The sequence below is a fragment of the Canis lupus genome, chromosome 38, assembly GCF_048164855.1.
Source record: "Canis lupus baileyi chromosome 38, mCanLup2.hap1, whole genome shotgun sequence".
Taxonomy (NCBI): Eukaryota; Metazoa; Chordata; class Mammalia; order Carnivora; family Canidae; genus Canis; species Canis lupus.
Window position 1 is genome coordinate 6179527 of NC_132875.1, and position 12743 is coordinate 6192269.

General features: G+C 42.3%; 1 long non-coding RNA gene across 31 annotated transcripts in view; it reads right to left on the reverse strand.

The window, feature by feature from the left end:
- LOC140626990 (uncharacterized) overlaps positions 1–12743 on the reverse strand; it is a 70468-nt gene that overhangs the window by 30252 nt on the left and 27473 nt on the right. For 24 of the 31 annotated variants that reach the window (XR_012025959.1, XR_012025963.1, XR_012025965.1 and 21 more), the window contains 4 exons: positions 11024–11133; positions 10704–10853; positions 1082–1676; positions 532–749 (listed from right to left, as the gene is read on the reverse strand). This is a non-coding gene — a long non-coding RNA (uncharacterized lncRNA). Of the gene's footprint in view, positions 1–531; positions 750–1081; positions 1677–4311; positions 4498–10703; positions 10854–11023; positions 11134–12743 lie in introns of all 31 variants that reach the window. The other 7 variants (XR_012025966.1, XR_012025958.1, XR_012025944.1 and 4 more) reach the window with 4 other exon arrangements.

Genomic DNA, 12743 nt, shown 5'->3' on the forward strand with positions numbered 1-12743 from the left:
ATCAGTTGGGATTAGATGCAACTGTATATAATGGAAAACCCCCAAATAGCTGAGGTTTAAACACCAAAAAAGTTACTCTGCCATATACAAGAGGTCTTTGGGGGAGGCAATCTATGATTGAAATGAAATCAAACAGGGAATGAAGGGTGAGTAGACGACCTGCGGGGTCAGCCAAGCCAGCCCTGTGTCTTCTGGGCTACCCTGCACTGGCCCTGGAAGGAGCCCATTAGATGTTGTTGATTTGATCTGATCAGCAGCAGCCAGGCAGTCTGATCTAGAAGCAACTTTGCTGTCTGCCTGCATAAGCAGGCAATTCTTTAGTCTGGCCCACGGCACAGGGGCTAAGCAAATAGGGCATGGTTTTTCCAGTCTTTGTGAATTAGGAATTGGTCAAAAACATTGATATTTTCTCTTGGAAACCACAGCTCTATGTGAAAATGAAAGGAAGTTATTCCAATTTTCTAAACCACCCAGGCTTCTCAGTTAGGTTAGAGATGAAAACTCACTGTGTTATTCTGTCCTCAAACTCACCCCGTGATTCTCCCACACACAGATCGATGGAAAGTAGTCACATCTGAAGGAGTATGGGGTCGAGGGCAGGTACCTGATGTCCTCTAGCGATGCCACTGAGAATGTGCCCATTCTCTTAATGCGGAGGCCCTGCATACACATCCATCCCCTCTAGAAAAGACAGACTCATAGACCAGCTCTTGTCCAATCCTTGGGCAAGATTTGTAAAAACCCCTTGCCTATTGGGAAGGGAAATGAGATGCAAAGTGAGTGCCTTGCCTAATCCTGAAGGCAGAGCTTTTTTTTTTTTTTTAATTTTTTATTGGTGTTCAATTTACTAACATACAGAATAACCCCCAGTGCCCGTCACCCATTCACTCCCACCCCCCGCCCTCCTCCCCTTCTACCACCCCTAGTTCGTTTCCCAGAGTTAGCAGTCTTTACGTTCTGTCTCCCTTTCTGATATTTCCCACACATTTCTTCTCCCTTTCCTTATATTCCCTTTCACTATTATTTATATTCCCCAAATGAATGAGAACATATAATGTTTGTCCTTCTCCGACTGACTTACTTCACTCAGCATAATACCCTCCAGTTCCATCCACGTTGAAGCAAATGGTGGGTATTTGTCATTTCTAATAGCTGAGTAATATTCCATTGTATACATAAACCACATCTTCTTTATCCATTCATCTTTCGTTGGACACCGAGGCTCCTTCCACAGTTTGGCTATCGTGGCCATTGCTGCTAGAAACATCGGGGTGCAGGTGTCCCGGCGTTTCACTGCATCTGTATCTTTGGGGTAAATCCCCAATAGTGCAATTGCTGGGTCGTAGGGCAGGTCTATTTTTAACTCTTTGAGGAACCTCCACACAGTTTTCCAGAGTGGCTGCACCAGTTCACATTCCCACCAACAGTGTAAGAGGGTTCCCTTTTCTCCGCATCCCCTCCAACATTTGTTGTTTCCTGCCTTGTTAATTTGCCCCATTCTCACCGGTGTGAGGTGGTATCTCATTGTGGTTTTGATTTGTATTTCCCTGATGGCAAGTGATGCAGAGCATTTTCTCATATGCATGTTGGCCATGTCTATGTCTTCCTCTGTGAGATTTCTCTTCATGTCTTTTGTGAAGGCAGAGCTTTTAATCTGGGTCCCAACGCTCAGTCCACTGCTCAAAACAACACAACCCAAACTATTATTGAAAAAGGGAAAAAAACAAACAACAAAAAACAACCTCTACTACTGAGAACCAAAGGTTTGAGATTCAGAAACGTTTTTACATTGATTTGGTTATCCAGATCAGAGTTTGATTCTTGATTTTTATCTTGCTTTGGTCTCTATGAAGTCATCAGTTTAATCCAATCATTATTCATTGAAAGCTTACCCAGGGATCAGCAATGTTATGAGGGGGGTACAGAAGGACCACAAGATATGACCTTATGTTACTGTACTGATAGGATATAGGACCATGAATTAATGAGATTAATTTTTTTTAAGATTTTATTTATTTTTTTGACAGAGAGTACGCACAAGCAGGGGGAGCAGCAGGCAGCAGGAGAGGGAGAAGCAGGCTCCCCACTGAACAAGGAGCCCAATGTGGGACTCAGTCTCAGGACCCTGGGATCATGACCTGAGCAGAAGGCAGATGCCCAACTAACTGAGCCACCCAGGCGCCCAAATGAGGTTAATTTTTAAACAAATGCACCAAAGACTATATACGTTCATGTGAGCAGTACCTCACATTAGGAAGGACACAGCCCAACAATGGTGTCAGTTGCTCAAAATATTTTTAGAATCCCTATTTAGGAATTCTTTTCAATAGATGAACCAAATTATACTTGGTCTTTTTGCTTTGAAAATGGAATTTATCTTTCAAGGCAAACCAAAGTCATTCAGAACCAGGTCTGGTAAAACAGGTGGGTGATCAGTTTAAGGTTCGTGGTGACATTCTATCAGCCCAGGGTGGTCCTCCCCCAGACCTCTTTTTCCATAATAGAATAATCTTTGTGTGTTTAGACCAGTGGTTCTCAAACTTCAACATACATCAGAATCACATGGAGATGGCTGGGTCCAATTTCTGATTCTTCAGGTATGAGTGATGCCAAAGAATCTGTATTTCTAATAAGCTCTCAAGCAATGCTTGAGATGGTGCTGGTCCAGGAACCACACTTTGAGAACCACTGCTTTAAGACAGGTATTTTATCTTTCTTTAAACATAGCTGCACTTAATTTTACTGGCTATAAATTATCATTGCTTTCAGAGAATTGCTTTACTACCTCTCATACTTAGCTCTGGACACTTCATGGCCTTGCACATTCCAGGTATGCAACTGGACACGTGCCCATGGTCCCTACAAAAAATGTATCACTTTTCACCCAGAGACACAGAGGACAGAGCTAACATCTATGATGGAAAGGGCTCATGGACATGTCAGTGATTAGAATTTGAGCCTTGCCTAGCACCCAGGCAAGTCACAGAGGGTTAGGGATGGAACGTCCCTGGAAGGGACATTGATCATCATCTAGTCTAACTATCCCCACTCTTATTTGACAGCTGAGGAAACCAGCTTACCCAGTAAGTTCACCCAACTGAACCCAAGTGCAAGGTCACCCAGTAAGTTACAGGACAGTTGCACAGGATCCGTGAGGAAGTCTCAGTGTCACCTTCTGTCTACAGAGAACGGGATCATGAGCTCACAAAATCAGTACCAAATGCAACATGGGGTAGGTCTAATATTGTATGTACATTCCCCGAAGAACAGACAGTGCAAATCAGACTGCATATTTCTTTTTTTTTTTTTTTCGGACTGCATATTTCTATCCCTTCCATCCTATAATAACTGTGATGGTGGGATCCCTGGGTGGCGCAGCGGTTTGGCGCCTGCCTTTGGCCCAGGGCGCAATCCTGGAGACCCGGGATCGAATCCCACATCGGGCTCCCGGTGCATGAAGCCTGCTTCTCCCTCTGCCTGTGTCTCTGCCTCTCTCTCTCTCTCTCTCTCTCTCTCTATCATAAATAAATAAAAATTAAAAAAATAATAATAACTGTGATGGGAAACATCACTATTTGCCCCCCCTCCCCATGTGGTGAAATATTCCTCATACTCAAGACATAACTGTTGGCTCCATCTCCAACAATAAGCCCTCATTTCTAGGAGATGACAGGGGGAGGTGAAGCGAAGGTCAGCTAGAAGGCACATCCTCCTAGAATGCACTTCTTTGGTGTAAACATTTGCTATTCATAGCGAATGTCCACATGCCAGCAGAGAAACGGTCAAGAAACCACAAAGAGTTGACTTGGCTGACCCCCAATGATGTTCTAAGCTTCAGCACAGTGTCAACATCTGGTCTCAACCTCTTTTCAATCTGGTACCAATTGATGGGATGGCACTGATGCTTTAGAAGCCACATGCGAGGAATAGGCCACTGGGGAGGGGGAGTGTGAGGAGGGGGGAGTCTTCACAGTGGGGAGAAAGGCTGGAAAGTTCAGGGAAGACAGAACCTGGGGAAGCCTGATTTCTGCTTTATTGTCTGCCCACTCTGGAACTGGCTGCTTATGATGATGGATCAGGCCCTCAAACCACAGCCATATGGCACCCAAAACCCCCATTGCATTTGCTCAGGCTCACAGTACCCACCCCGTCTGTGCCCCTGAAACAATACACAGCCCCTATGGAAGAACTACTAACATCCCCTCCCTTTTTCCGCCAAGAGTTTTGTCCCTTTCTGCCTCCCCGACCCTCACCTAAAACCTGCTGGAGCTTCACCTTCTCTAGAAAACCATCTCTGACTCACTTACCTACCTGCCTCCAGGAAACTTTTAGGTGTAATTCCTTACAGCAGATTGAGTGCATTCTCTAACGTGAGCATTTTATCTTGTTTTTAGTGATCAAAAGCAGGTGCTTTATTTCCTTGGCCAGCTTTTGCTCATGTTGTTCTCATCACTTCCCCAGTTCTTCTAACTCCTCCTCTTCCCTGTGGGGCACTAACTGTTTAAGGTACCAAGAAGACAGGTCAGTGCTCCTGAACTGGCCCCCACATGTTAGGGCTGAGCCACTCCCAGAGTGCTGCTAACAGTTTGGGAAAGCTTGAAAAGATAGGTCTGGGAAAGGTCTGGAGGTGCGTCTTCAAGAACCCACAAGGGCAGGTGTGCATGGTTGCTATGGTTACCAGGCCTTGACCCTCTAGCCACCTCCTCCCAACAAGACAACCCTCTGTGAAGCACAAAGACACTCAGGTGCTCAAATCCAATTCACCCCAAGAGCTGGAAGAGTGGTGACAGTCATATCAGCCAGCTTGTCACACCGTCCTGGCATAGTTAAAGGTCACCAGGGCTGTGAGGGGAACACATGTGGAAAGCCACCTGATGAATACCTGTTAAGATTAAAATGAAATTAAACAGCCAAGTCAAAGCCCAATGTTCCCTGCAGTCTCTGAGTTTCGTTCTGTTTTGCTTTGTCTCTGTTTTCTCTTGAACCAGAACTAGCATCACATCTGTCCGTGTGGCTCTTCTGTGCCTGGGCAGCCAAGGCCCTGGATGCAAAGAGGGTTGGGGGCAGCAGGGAAATGAGTGAGCTCAGACTCCCATCAAGACAGTCTCCTCTTTCTACCTGAGCCTCAAACTATGGTTTTCCAGGCTCCAGATGGTGATGATGATTGTTACAAAGCAAGCATTATCCCTGTTAATGAGGATAATAAAACGGAACAATTCATGACCACCAACATATGGAGCACCCAACAAAACACAGATTTACCCCGCATTACCAGGAAATGAAGTTTTCCACATCAGTGAATTTTCTGGAAAATTAGGGCTTACCTCTTTAGCTTCCATATTTTTTCTGAAGATGTTAACCATTTGGGATGGAAATATGTGTCAAATATGAAGTACCCTTTCCTCTCTTGCTACACATTTTTTTTTACATTTTTACATTTTTACATTTTTTTTCTGGACATCCCATTATGAACATGCAGTGATGCCTGGGGGGAGAGAGGTGTCTCCATGTGTAATGTATTCGGGTCTTTACTGGGACAGACCACTTGGCCTTGGCTTAAAATCAGCTGTATGCAGGACTTGCTGCCCTTGACAGAAGGCACCCTAAATGAGAACCAGGGCTTTCTATCCTTACCCGGGTGTCCCCTACAGCCCTGCCATACAAAAGGGGGGTTCCCAAAATAGCAAATCAGCACCCGGGTGGTTCTCAGAAATGCAGACTCTCTGGCCCCATCCCCGACCTGCTGAATTAGATTCTGAATTTTAATAAGATCTTCAGATGATTCACATGCACATTAAAAGTAGAGAATTATTATCCTCCAGCTGTGCTTGCCAGCTTGTCCTCGGCCAGTTACATCACCATCACCTGAGGATGCCTCTCAGCATCACAGGACTTGAGGCCCTGGTTAGACCCCAGAGCCAGAATTTCCCAGGGGTGAAACCCAGAAATCTATTTTTCTCATACTTAGGGATGATTCCGATGTGCACCAATACGGAGTACCCCTCTCTAGATTCTGCTCTCAGGAGGTGCTCAAATTGTTTTCCATTTTAACGCCAGTTCTTCATTTCAACATTTACTAACAAACCAAACCCACAAACTTTTGCAAAGCATGAGGACTTTCAACCAAACCTCCTGACAAAGGCATTTCTGCAGCTCCTCCACCATTTCTTGAGGCTTGGGGAACTTGAGTTTGCATGGGGGGCCGCTTCTCCAGCCCAGAGCTGTGCACCACTGCCCAGCTTCCCAGGGTGATAGACTTGGGGCTTCTGCAGACATGTCCGCGGGGACAAAATTCAAATGCCCGTAGCCTCCTCAGTGCCCCTGGGCTTCTCCTGCTGCTCCTGGTATCTGAAGCCTGCAGGAAATGCAGCCACCCACTGCCAGAACAGGCAGTGGACACCCCACCCTGCACTCCAGACCACAACCCAGATACCCTGCTCCCTGGGTGCTGAAACCACTCCCCCTGGCACACATGTGGTCTTTATTAGTCTTCATTAAATTGAATGGGATCTTTGTCTGTTTCCTGGGATCCTGTCTCTTCCTGCACCAGCAAGCTGCCAGGTGTTGGTCCTTTTTGTCTAAGCAGATACAATCCCATTTCTAATTTTCTGACACAGTGGTTAAGGTTTCTGACTTTACTGAGTGAAAGAAGCCAGGCACAAGAGGATCCCTGGGTGGCTCAGTGGTTTAGCGCCCGCCTTTGGGCCAGGGCGTGATCCTGGAGTCCCAGGATCAAGTCCTTCGTCCGGCTCCTGGCATGGAGCCTGCTTCTCCCTCTGTCTGTGCCTCTCATGAATATATAAATTAAAAAAAAAAAAAGAGAGACCAGACACAAAAGGCCACATAGTGTATGATTGCATTTGCATGAAATGCCCTGAAAAGACAAATCCATAGAGACAGTAAATTTGTGGTGGCCAGGAGCTGGAGGAATGGGGAATGAGGAGCCACTGCTAGCAGGTACCAAATTTCTCTTTGGGGGGTGATGAAAATAAAATATGGAATTAGATAGTGGTGATGATTTTATAATCTTTGTGATTATAATAAAAACCACTGTACCGTTTAAAACATGGAGATGTGAATTGTATCTCAATTTTTAGAAAGATCTTGGGCTTTAGAATTAGACTATTTGAGTTCAAATCTGGCCCCTGCCACAACCCAGCTGTGTTACCTTGGAAAAGCTAATTAACCTCTTTGGGCCCCAGCTGCATAGTCTATAAAGAGGATGACAAAAGTACTTCTATCATAGGTTTGCCATGAGATCTAAATAAGATAATCTTTGTGATATGCCTGGTATGTTATAACTGCCAATAAATCTTCATGGCTAACTTTGAATTCAACAATTCTCAAATTTCAAAATGCATGAGAATTACCTGAGGATCTTAGTAAGATGAATGCCCCTTAGATTTTCAGATTTATAAGCCTGGAGCTGGCTTCAGAATCAGCATTTTTAATAAGCTTTTCATTCTGATACAGATGGTCTGGAAATGATACTATAATAAATACTGTCCTACACTCTCGTAAAATGGAAAAATTGAAAAGCAAACGTTTTAAGAATTATGTGTTAGCTTCCCACTTAGGATGTAGATAACTGGAAGGAACATCACTCCTACCCTTACACCCAAAAAAGTTTGGACAATCTGCAAATTCACAACTTTTCTTGAAAAATTGTCCATCTTGAAGGACAACCAGCTACCCCCTAATCCAAGGAAACTATAGGCACCTTCAGAGGGAGATAAATACAAGCACTTAATTATCTGGGGCCAATGCCAGTGGACCCAGAGAAGAATAATTCACCTAAAAATTTTAACAAATTGCTAAAGGCTGAGCTTAGGCCAGCAAAAGACTATAGAACTCTTGGGGACATAGACAAAGGCAAATTCACACCCTCTTGTGGGGTTTCCTCCACAGATATCATTAAGTATACACCAAAAAGATTGGGAATAGGACACAAGTCTTCATGTAGCGTCCTATGGACTGGGAAAAAGAAGTAGCAGCCGCTCTGGGACATGCATCCAGGCGGGAAATTCCACCTGGATCTTATCCCCTATTAAATTTAGCCTTGAAATATTGGTGAAATGGCAACACCCTGTCACTCTTAGGACACTGGTGAAAAAGCTATTGTAGCTGGGGGAAAGGAGGTGGGAGTGGAGGGGCAAACTATAGCCTTGGGAAGGAGCAGGAATATGTTCTGGATCCAGAGCTACAGCTAGAGGTAAAGGACATTCCCAAGATCTAGAGATGCTAGAAAACTGAGGCTTAATCAGAACACCCGAGAATGCCTCCCAACCACCAGGCTAGCAAGCATCTAGCAACTAGTGATAGCACTCTACTGCTGAAAGAGGTGCAAAAGCATGGTGAGAGACCACCACAGAAGCACAGTGCAAAGAGAAGATGTACATCCAAGGATAGAGCAGACATTGGAGGAAAAATACATTCTAGCAAACCAGCCTAAACACCAGAGGAATTTAAAAACTGTGTTCTACTAAAAGTAACCATAGCAACAACAAGGCCTAAACTGGTCCACTCCTAAGTAGGTAGGCTCGATCCCCCACACTAAATGCTAAGAATTGGAAAGACATGCCCACTGCCAGGTGTAACAACCATTTAACTCAGTCTCTGAGAGCCTAAACAGATGTCTGATTTTCATCAAAAAATTACAAGGTATACAAGGAAACAAGAACAACAAAAACATTGTCAAGAGGCAAAGCAATCAACAGAACTAGACTCAGATATGATATAGATGTCAGAACTATCAAATAGGGAACTTTAAATAAATATGATAACTATGTTAAAAGGCTCTCATGGACAAGATGGGAAACATGCATGATGAGAGATAGGTAACTTCCATCAAGAGAGGAAAGTGTAAAAAAGAATCAAATGGAAATTCTAGAAATAAAAACCATGGTCACAGACATAAAGAATGCTTCCAGTACGCACATCGGTAGACTTGAAATAGTCAGGGAAAGAATAAATAAATTTAAAGATAGGTCTATAGAAATTACCCAAACTGAAATCCAAAGAAGAAAAGAGTTTAAAAAAATAAGAATAGGGTACACAAGAACTGTGGGACAATATTGAGCAGGCTAATACGCATGTATTTGGAATCCCAGGAGAAAACAAGGCAGAAAAATATTTTAAGAAATAACATATTTAAACTTATCCTCATTTGTTCCATTTTCAGTGCTTTTTATTTCTTTGTGTAGATCCAGGAGTCTGTCTGGTATCATTTTTATTTGCCTGAAGAACTTTAGCATTTCTTGTATTCCTTGGTCTGCTGGAAGTAAGTTCTTTCAGTTTTTGTTTGTATGATAAGATTTTTATTTCTCAGGGATCCCTGGGTGGCTCAGCAGTTTAGCACCTGCCTTCGGCCCAGGGCATGATCCTGGAGACCTGGGATTGAGTCCCACGTCGGGCCCCCTGCATGGAGCCTGCTTCTCCCTCTGCCTGTGTCTCTGCTTTTGTGTGTGCGTGTGTGTGTGTCTCATGAATGAATAAAATTTTAAAAATATATTTTTTTTATTTCTCTCTCATTTTCAAAAGATGTTTCTCCTGGGTATGTAATTCTGGGCTGACCTTTTTTTTTCTTTCAGCAATTTAAGAATGCTACTCCACTGGCTTCTTGCTTGTAGACTTTCTAACAAAAGGCTGTTGGAGCTGTTATCTAAATGCAGTGTGTCTTTTTTTTCTTAGCTGTAGTTTGAATGCTATGTTTGTGTTTTGGTATTTATCCTGTTTGATGTTCTCTGAGTTTCTTGGATCTGTGAAGACCAATATCTTAATCTTGGACCTATCTCTCATTAGGAGGGTGTGATTTTTAAGCTGAGGACTGACAAAGGAGTAAGTCTTAGCCAGAAAAAGAAAGATTGAGAAGTGAGTTTCAGAAAAGAAAATTCTGAACAGATGGGAGAAAAGGCATGATTAATGGTCTACAGATGAGAGATCCTCACATTTAAGGCAAGTAAAAACGACCATGGTAGTTAAGAAAATAAGGGCAGATGGGAACATGCAGTAGATAAGGTTGGACAGTTAGAGGATACATTTTGAGAGACTGTGTAACACACATTAACCCTTATTCTTAACATAGACATTGAAGGCTTTTAAGCAGAGGAGTGACATAATCAAATTTAAATTCTTAAATTCCTAATTCATAAGGGTCATCTTACTGACTGGAGAGTATAATTGTGCATAATGTCTTAGATTCAAGGGTCCACACATTTCCTTGGATAAAGTCTGAAGCTATGGTTCGTTTCTCTTTTCCATCTTTCTCTGCTATACCTCCCATCACCTACTACATACCTCTGAGCCTTCCTGCAAAACAAAGACTCCATTCCTTTGAATCTTGCTAAGTGTTTACAAATATCCTCTTTTCTCCAGACAGTTAAATTATATTGACTAGCCTTCTTTATTATTAGATGTGGCCACGTGCCCGAGTTCTGACCATTATGAGCAAGAAATAAACTTTTTTACCACATCACTAAGACTTAGGGGTACTTAGTTCCAACATTTCGCCTACTCTGACAAATATACAAAGCAACCAACTAGTTACAAATAAACTACTTCTTAGATAACTAGTAAATTCCTTGGATATATTATTTTATTAAAATATCATTTTATATAGAATGATAAGAATAGATAAGTAAAAGTTTGTGTATTCTCCAACTCATACAACATTGAGGGCCACACACTTTACTTGACCAACCTACCTCTAGGAAGTCTCTGACAAAACTCCTGGAATTCATGTTCTTCATTAAGCATAGTGTGGAACAATAAAAAGTGCCTTGATTTTATAACAGGAGAACCAATATTCCAGTTCCTCTGGTCCATGTTGAACTCTTTGGTGCCCATGTCTTAAGCTGTAAGAGCAGAAATAATACCAGTCTTCAAGGGTAAAGGATTACATTGTAAGGATTAAGTGAGGCAATATCTCTGTGGTAGGTTGCTATAATTTCACCGATATCTACAGCCTTTACCAGGTGACATTGCAACTGCTCGAACCAAAAGGAAGGGGCACATTTCCCCATACCTTGGCCCTGAGCTCATCCCTGTGACTTCCTCCAGCTGGTCTATGAGTATACGAGGACTTGCATGTTTCTGCTTGCTCTCTTGTGCCTCTTCTATCACCTCTTCTGCCACCTGAGGACATGTCTGGGTTAGTTTGTTCAAAGATAGGAGACATGGATCAAGGCTGAGTCACCCAAGTCACCTCAGCTCGAGGCCATCCTAGATCAACTGACAGCCAGCAGATGTCCAGCTATATGAGCAAGCCTAGAAGGCCCACAGAGCCACCGAGCAAACCTCCATACACATGAGCAATAAACACTCATTGTTGTGTGGCACTGAGATTGCATGGTTCTTTGTCACATGGCATCATTGTGGCCACAGATAACTAATAGAGTCTGTGAGATTAAGTCCCCACAAAGTGTAAAATACTACACAAATGTAAAACGTTAAAGCTCAAGAAAACTATACATATTATACAATTATGTTTAGATAATTATTTATGTATATACCTTAAATGTATATTTGTATATTCTATATATTAGTATAATATATAATTATATACATAATTTTCCTGAGCTTTAATAGTTATAATTTATAAATTTTATATATAAACCAAATATATTAATATGCTAATTATATATAATTATATAATTATAATTATATTGGCCTATGAGATATTAGAGTCTATGAAAAAAATCCTCTTTAAGTCCTTTTTCAGAGAGTCATGAAATCAAAGTTTGAGTTGGGCGAAAGATGAATGGATAAAGAAGATGTGGTTTATGTATACAATGGAATATTACTCAGCTATTAGAAATGACAAATACCCACCATTTGCTTCAACGTGGATGGAACTGGAGGGTATTATGCTGAGTGAAGTAAGTCAGTCGGAGAAGGACAAACATTATATGTTCTCATTCATTTGGGGAATATAAATAATAGTGAAAGGGAATATAAGGGAAGGGAGAAGAAATGTGTGGGAAATATCAGAAAGGGAGACAGAACGTAAAGACTGCTAACTCTGGGAAACGAACTAGGGGTGGTAGAAGGGGAGGAGGGCGGGGGGTGGGAGTGAATGGGTGACGGGCACTGGGTGTTATTCTGTATGTTAGTAAATTGAACACCAATAAAAAATAAATTAAAAAAAAAAAAAGTTTGAGTTGGGCAGAACCTTGGAGGAGAGCTAATCTACCCTTCTACCTGTGTGTGGAGCCTCTTTTTTTCTCAGCCACATTGATTCTCTCTCTCTCTCTCTCCTTTTTTTTTTTTTTTTTTTTTTTTTGTGCCAACAGACTTGTTTCCTCTAGCCCTTCTATGCTGAAACATCCTTACACCCTTCCTTCTCTCTAACAATACCTGTGTGGACAACCCAGAGGGTTTAGTTTCATCCTTCTCAGTTGGCCACTCCTCTGCCTTGACATCTGTTACTTATGCTTTGGTGGTGCTGCGATCCACAATTTTTCCAGATGCCTTCAACATGCAGCCACTTTACAAACTAAAAGTTGCTAATGCCGTATCATTTATCACATTTTCCTGCATATTGCATTAATCTTAAAGACCCGGCTTAATGCACACAAGGACACCCTCTCTGAATGTAGAAGGGCTGGTCTACAAAAGCTCATAAAATAAGCATCCTCCTGGATTTCCAAAGGAATGGAAAACCACAAGAATAAATTGGAAGAGAAATCAGGCAAGCTGTTTTTTATTTTCTAAAGGAAGGAAGAAATTATTTAGCCTGATTCAGG